The following is an 8,806-nucleotide window of genomic DNA, read 5'->3' as shown; positions in this document are numbered from 1 at the left end:
GTTCAGGGATTATTGTGGAAGAAGATGGAAATGTTGTAATCACCAAATGCAATAGATGATTACTGATAAAAATGAATTTTTTATGCAGGAGGACAACTGCATACACAAACTTAAAACAGGTGTGGTAACAAGATCTGTCAGTTGTGCAACACACAACAGTGAAAATTCCAGAATATGGAGGGACATGGACATAAAGTCCACTCCTAGCTGATGAGTTAATGCCAATTTATAACTGCTGGAAGGGGGGGAGGGGAGGGGAAATGAGAGGCAGAAGGGCAGGGAGAGGGAGAAGGGAGAGGAAGGGTGAGGGGGAAGGTAAGGGAGATGGGGAGGGAGAGGGAGGGAAAATGAGAAGGGGAAGGGCAGGGAGAGGAAGAGAGAGAGGGAGAGCGAGAGAGGTTTCTTTAAGTGAATGTCATGTTTTGGGTCAAACATACTGCAACGAATGGCTTCATGTCCAAATTTACATAGACAGCACAATTTGAATTTGATGGTTTATTTAAACAAGGAAACTATGAGGACACAAGGTTCTATAAATATAAAAAAGTAGGGGGTGGATCTGAAAAGAGTTTAGAAAAGATATATTTGATGAGAAAACCTTACATGAGATTCTCAAAACATCTATAAAAATAGTTCTAAGAATAAAATAAATTATGGAAAGAGGCTTAGAGAAACCTAGCCTAGCATTAAACACATATTAATGTGAGAGGCCTGAGACAGGCTGGCTCCAGGACAGGCTTCAAATTGGCAGTTCAGGACTAGGCCTAGATCTCTGATTTCAAGAACTGGGCAAATCTAGGAAAGTCAGTTTCTAGAAAATCCCCAGACCTCAGGCAGCCAATCAGAACCTGCTGTGCCATCAATAGCTGCATGGTCACCTGATCTGAGGCACCAGCAATGGGTCAGCAACAATTTCCAGGTTTCACCAAAACATATTCCAGCCTCTGTCATGATGCCCTGTAGTTTTCCATTCCTTCATTGTTAAGTCAGAATGGAAACATGGGGTCTTGCTCAAACCAGAGAAATGATTACCCATTATACCGTGAACCTGACCCTCACCGTTACCATGTCATTTTATTGGTAGACTTTTCCTTAGTTGCATAGAATGACCTTGAACTAATTTTGTAGATCTTGAGAACCTTGGTCTGACATTATTTTTTTGTCACAGTTTCTCGAGTAGCTGGGATTACTGGTCTTTGTTACCAGGCTCAGGTATCCTTATGAATATATTTACTGCTTGCATCTTTGTGTTTTCAGCCTTGAAAAGAGAGTAGAGAGATGAGGTAAACTGGGGCAACCAATCTTAAAACACTAGTGTCAAACAATTATTTCCTAATAGTTAACAAATGAGTAGGGATCTGACCCAAAATTTAAACTGATGCATCAGCTTTGATCTTCAAATAATTGATTTTATATTCAATTATATTCAACAGAATGAATTTTATATTCAACAGAAGCTTGAAGGCTCAAATATTACACACAGTATGTCTTTTCTAATTATTATTCTTGAGACATTTATTTCTCAATTCCTGAGGCATTTTGAGCATTAAAACAAGAGACTATTTCTTAATATTTTGGAATCTGTTGAGGAAACTGGTTACTCTTATTTTGAGTCTAAGTTACTTGGAAAGATGATAAAATAGTTCTAGAAGATGGCCTCTTTTTCTGTTTGTTTTTATTAGCAGAATAAGTGATGGGCCAATCTTGATGTAGACATTTTCTAAGACAGTGCATATTGTTATAAAGAATTTTCTGCCTGTCATGCATAAAACTCGATCCAATTTTTAAATCTGTTACTTTTTTTTTTAAAGAAAGAACCATCTAGGAGACTAGAGCCATTTCTGTCTGACAATTCTCCCTCCTCCCTCCCCCAGTACTTTTAATTTGCCCAAGAACAAAATCTATAAATCAACTCAAAATTTAGTCTTGTACCTCCTGTTAGGTGTATCTTGTTCCTGAGATTTGCCATTTTATTAGTAATTTTTCTTCAGGATCACTCTCTTGTTTGTGTGTGGCCAGGGTAGTCTTAGAAACAGCAAGTAATGTTGAGTTATATATTCTCTCTTCTGGTTTGGATATCTTTTTGTTTAAGACAAACTCAGAATGAATATGTCTTTAGTATGTGCATGTTAAGGTGCTTTAAATATGTGAAGATTCTTTTCCACAGAATAAAGTTAAAGTGTACTATCAAAAATATCAGATATAGGGGCTGTAGAGTTGGTTCACTGAGTGTTCTTCCTGAGGCTCTTGGTTCTGTTCCCAGTATCTGCACTGGGTGGCTCACAGTCTGAAACTTCAGCTGCACGACATGCTGTTCTCTTCTGGTTGTGGTGGGCATCTGCTCTCATGTGATTCATAGACATAAACCCACACACAAGCATTCAAGAGAAGTAATAAATACATCAAGCTTTGAAAAATAAAAAATATAAAACATCCCCATTTCTCTACAAAATTGTTCAGATGTGGTCTTATGGCATAGACTATGTGGGTTCTCTGATTGTCTATTATTGGCTTGAGAAGGAAACATTTTGTGGTGGCTAAGAAAAAATTCTTTCTGTGATAGTCAAACATTCTAAATTTCTACAAGGTAAGTTCTCGGCAACTCTGACTCCTTTCCACATCCTCAGAACTGTAAAACTGTTATGAAATGAAACTGCTGGCTCTGGTTTTTGTAAACTCTGCTTATTACTGTGCACTGGGAAGGGGGGCGGCGTGAGGCACTTTTCAGGCAGCTGTGAATTCCACAGGAATGAAGTAATTGTGAGCTTCCTTAAAAAAAAAAAAAAAAAAAAAAAAAAAAACTGTCTCCCATTTCATCTGGGCCTTAGTACCAAATCAGATCTTAGGGACTAAAAACAGCTTAATCTTAAAAAAAAAAAAAAGCTAATTATAATTTAAAATAACTGTTTGCCTCTCCGTGTCTTCAAATTTGGTAAAATTTTTCTGGAGGCCCTAATGAGATCCTTGGGAGAATCTCAGTCTCATGTCTGGGAGTCTGTGAAAGGACCAACAACTTGGAAGCCCAGAGATCTGGAGACTGGCATATGTCTGTGATAATCCTCCAAATGGGAGCAGTACCAAAACTGACTTGGTAGACCTTAGATGGAAGCCTGTACTCTGACGGTCATAAATTTGCAACTACAAACAAACCAAAATAAGAACTGTTGGCCAATGTACTTCTGAAATTTGGACCAGTCAGTAAGATGTTTTATTCTGTTTCAGAGTCTGAGTATTTGGAGAAAACCAGGAGAGACTGGACACTATTGTAAATCTTGTCTCTTGGGTGGAAGACATGCTACTCTGTCTCTTTGGTTTGAGAACATAAATGAAATTGGCTAGTACATTCCTATGTTTGTCTTTTCTCCTTTGATTGTGTGAATGCTCTATTATTTTTACATTGTGCCTGATTGACTTATGTTTTTTGGTATGCCTAGAAATTTTTTTACAGATATGGGAGCCGGACCCAACAAGCGAGTGTAGCTGCCACATGTTCCTTGCTACAAAGCAATGACTGTGTCAGGTTTCTCTTACAGTGTTCTCTGTCTCTGGATCAGCTGATGTGACATAGATTTCCCAGGTTTGCTGCCACTAGTGATATCTTAAAACCCAACTCCAAGTGCCCTTGCAAGCTCCAGCCTCACTAGTGCCCAATTCTGATGTAAATCTCACAGGAATAAAACAATTATGATCTGCCTTTAAAAGCCTTTCTCCCCAATTAGCTCATTTTAGTACCAAATACAACTACAGGAAGTCAAGACAGGTGCAGCGTATGAATAAAAATTCAGCTAATTACAATTTAAATTAAGTCTGTGGTCTCTTAGTGGTTTGGAATGCTGTGAAAATGTAAATGGCAAAAGAATCAGAATAATCTAGAAGGCTAAACATACAGTGGAGCCCAGGCCAGAGACACTACCTGAAAAGCTACCTGGATTGAAAGTGTCTCCTATAAACTACCCTGTTTAGCCCTTTTGCACTGTAGTAAATTGGACAGAATTATAGTCTTCTGAAGAAGGCAGGAAAGAGTCAGAGCTTCATGAACACACACACACACACACACACACACACACACACACACACACACACACACACACGGATGGTTACAGGGAGAGTTTCTTAAGATCCCATGCATGACATTCTTGAAATTCTGAACTTTTCCATATTTACCCACTCATTTATCCCTTGTCACTTTCCCACAAATATTCTCTGCTTTATGTATGACACCATATTGTGATGATATGAAATTGTTTCCTAAGGTTACCCAAAGTTGGGTAAACCAATATTTATAGAGCACATCTATAGTACAGTAGTTTTCAGTATAGGTCCGGAAAGCCAACCTGAAAACATTCATTGAAAGGTAATGGGCCCTGTTGCTCATTATAGGCAGTGCCATGGAAGCTGTGTAAAATGAAAGGCTGTGTCCTTTATCCCACTTCTCCTTTGTTTTATATACTCACAAGGAGATGACACATAGTTCCACTATAGTTGATGATACAGAAATGCATCAGAAGGCATGCTGTCAAGGCAGATTAACTGTGCAATCTCCAGGATAACCAGGGTGATTACCTAGTGTTACTCAATCGTTATCTTGGTTCCATAGTCCTTATTCCAGCATCTCACTGTAAACTTCCCCAGGTTGCCTGTCCGTTCTACTCTATGAGTGCAGCCACTCAATAGCTCAGATTGTTTCTACAAGCCAAGTAGATTTTGCATACAACTTAGATTACCTACCCAATTAGTCTTCAAATGTGTTAAGTGTGCTGCTCATAATTTCAGAAAAGGAACCACTAGAAAGCCACAATTCTGCTCATGCTGGAACACCGCTAAGGTGTTGTTCCTCCAAGTTTCCAAGTAAAGCATGTTCAAATGTTTCTTTTTGTGGGAGTTCTTTATATGTTCTTACCTAGCCAACTAAAATATGATTTACTAGTCATAGGTAAGTGATCTCATGTCTGTAATAAGACATAAATAGGCCATAGATTAGGAACTAAGTTGACAGTTATTCTAAGGGTTGTGTGAGTTGTGCAGGCTCAGAATAAGTGGTTTCAGAGATACACATTACTAGTAACTGGAATAGAAGTTGTTTCTGTGATATTTCATGGGAAAATATAGCTGCTTTCTGACCTTTAAAACTTGCTTGATATTGACCTAAATAATAGGAGATTTAGTTTTGTGGTGAAGGGATGTTTTAAGACACCAAATTATTCACTATGTCATACTTATGAGTAATTGCTTTTATACAGTTCTACAGTGGAGGAAAGACTTATGAAACAGCAAGAAATACTAAATGAACAGTTGGGGAGAAAGAGACAATTGAAAAGTTTAATGTTACACCCAAAGCTTATACTTTGGTGCGGAAAGAGGTTTTATATGTAAAGGGATTAATGCCATGAAGGGAATGGCATGCGTTATGCTGGAAGAAAAAGAATGATGCCTTCAGGGACAGGCTCTTTAGTTAAACTTCAAAGTTCATAAAAATAACATTAGCAACTTATGCTCCTGGAAAGCAAGCTCAGTTAAAAACTAACACACATGGCAAATGGGGACCCCAATACACTTATACATCCAATAATAACTATAAATATTATACATTCAATAGTAACACTAAACATTAATGGATCAACACTCTTATCAAATGATATAGACTACCTCAATGCATTATGAAGCAAAATCCAATTTTTGTTATTTACAAATAAAGTCATTTATTTCAAAGATAAACACAAACCTAAAATGGAAGTATAAAAAATTAAGTATTCCAAGAAAATAAGATCAGGTAGTAAGCTGTTATTTTTCTGACAAAACCCTAACCCTGAGTAACCCTTACTCTAACACCAATATCTGATCCCAAAGTTTTGGCGCTTTTTTTTTTCTTTATCAAAAAAGAATTTTCTGGCTGTAGCCATCAGGTTTTGACACTTTGATATAATAAATGTTCTTCTTACATTCCTTCCTAGCCCTCAGTTTGGTAACTAGAATTTTCATTAAAATATTTAATACAGACTTTAGACTAAAACTAATCAGAAGACACAACAAATGCCATTTATTCTAATCAAGAGAAATTAAAATTAATAAAAACCATTATGATACTAAACACAGATGCACCAAAATATATTGTATTTAGTTTTATAAAAAGCACATCACTGTAATTAAAGTTCCAGATTGACCCTAATTCAATATTAATAAGTGATTTACCACCCAACATTTTTGATATGTAGGTTACCTAGAAAAATAATCATAAATTTATCAGAATTAAATATTATCTTACATCAAATGGATTTGATAGATATCTATGGAACATTCTGTTCAACACCAGAGAATATACACTAATCACAGCAGTCCATGCAATATTCTCTAAAATAACAGTTTCACAGAGGAAGAATTTTCTAGAAGTCATTAGTTTTTAATACATTTTCTAGACAGTCTGATGCAACAGATTACCTGGCTGCACCAAAAGTAATTTTAGGCCAAATAATAACATCCAAATAATCTAAATGCTGTTGATTGGACTTCTGCTTTATTCCATTCTGGCTTTCATAACAAAATTTGAAAAATGACAAATTATATTTGTATACCTTGGCTACTGTGTTATCTAGAAGAAATATTTTTAATTTTTTTTCTTGATTCAAATTTACTCCTTTTTTTCTTCTCAAAATATTCTAAACCTACTTACATTATTTACTTCCAGGAAGGATGTGTGGTACCTGAGACCAGCTGTCCTTCTCTGCTAGGACCTGCCAAAATGTGTCTAGCACAGAAGCCACTCTCTCTTACCCTCTCCCCCTTCTCTTTCTCCCTCACCTCTCCATCCTCTCTCTGTTCCTTCTGAGAGGGCCCAAGCAACATATTACTGTACTCCAGCTTCTGAAAGAAGAGATAGGAATTTTATTTCCATTCTTGTAGGCTCTTTCCATATTAGCTCCTATGTACTTCTAATTTTTAAACATCAATACTTCCTTGGTCAGTAAACCAAGAATTAAAATTTATAGTTACTTGTACAAAGTTGTGGAAGTGCTGCTTTGAATATTTTGCTTCTTTGTATCTTAAGAAATATATGTCAATAATTGTATAAAATTGTCTTTAAGTACTGACTAGAACCTGTATTTATTCTTTCTAATTGTCACCAACACTTTAGTGAAAAGGCCAATTTCTTGTGTTATATTCATATTTAAAGAAATTTTTTTTCTTACCTTTGCCAAGGGTTGAGGCCCTCATATTGGACACAGTTTTGAAAGTCTCTGTAAATGCCATGACCATTATGGTTATGACCCAAGTTAGTTAAGAATAAAGTCTGATTTAACAAATATAAATGGTGTTGGTTCCAACTTCTAAAATTTGTACCCAAATACTTTGTTTTAAGAGCTAGAGAAAAGACTGAAGGATTTGAAAGGGTTTACAACCTCATGGGGAAAACAACATTATCAACCAACCAAACTCTCCATAACTCCCATGGACTAAAACACCAACAATTGAGCACACATGGAGAGACTCATGGCTCCAGTTGCATATGTAGCAGAGGATAGCATTGTCTGGCATCAGTGAGAGAAGAGGCCTTTGGCCCAGTGATTGTGCATTTTCCCAGTGTTGGGGAATGCCAAGGCACAGAGGTGGAGAGGGTGATTGGGATAGGGAGCACCTTCATGGAAGCAAGTGGTGGGGAAGGGGGATGGGAGTGGGGGGATAATATTGAAATGTAAATAGAGAAAATATTCAATAAAATAAAAAATAATTAGATTCTATACTATTATAGAGTTTCTGACTCAGGACTCAATCCAATTATAACTAAATGATTTATTGAGTATTACTAGAAGGACAAAAAAAAAAATCAATGAGCAAAACTTGAGATTGGCACAAGAGTAGTGTGAGCAAAGTCAATTTAAAGGTGAACAGCACCAGAAAACAGTGAAAATCTACACAGGGGAGCCAAGAGCTTTAACCTTTGCCAAGATTAGGTAATTAAGGCAACCCGAATGTCTGCACAAGCAGGTTACAGAAGCCAAAAAGCAGTTAGTGATAACACACCAAGTCGATGGTCATGGCTTTACATTTCTGGAAGAATGGATGTCAGTTACTGAGTCAGGTTTACTAAAAATTTCTTTTCTAGACATCGGTTCCATAGACAGTTTCCAGGTAAATACCAACAATAACGACTAGCCTAAAATCAAGGGTTTTTCCAGTCATCATAGCATACTTTTGGAAAATAAGAAAGTCTAAGCTCAGTGACTGCGATATGTCTTAAGAGTCTGGAGGTGTCACATGTGTACAAGTTCTACAGAAAGCACAGGCTAGCAAGCTAATAACTATATGCATACTTAGTCTTCTGGGTGAAAATAATTGCATATCTTTTCCCGAAGAGACAAACCAGCTTGTTTAACATCCCTGTATTTGGTAGTGCTTATCTGTGAGCACAAGGACCATATGCCATTTACACTGCCTCTCAGTGAAGCAGGAACTGAGTCGTCCACATTCTGGCCAACAGCATCATTAAGCTTACAGATATAGCAGGGTGGAAGTTCTATGGCCTGCTGGTGCCCTCGCTGTCAGGGTATATTGATATAGTTTTGTGGTTTTTTAGGAACATCCTGAGACAGGTATAATCAAAATAAAGCAACTTTTGTCTTGCTTTTGATTGAGCCCTGTGTCATCAAACACATTACAGATTTTAGACAATCTAGTCCTTTGTCATCAAATGGTACGTCGGTCCTTCTATATGAGCTTAAAGAGGAAAACAGAAGCCTACAGGTTTAACTGTCTCCATGCAGTAAAATGACCTCTGTAGTTTTCTCCAGATGCCCCCACAGATTACCCTTCC

Source organism: Micromys minutus, assembly GCF_963924665.1.
Source record: "Micromys minutus genome assembly, chromosome: 9".
Classification (NCBI taxonomy): Eukaryota; Metazoa; Chordata; class Mammalia; order Rodentia; family Muridae; genus Micromys; species Micromys minutus.
Note: the sequence above shows the minus strand (reverse complement) of the source record.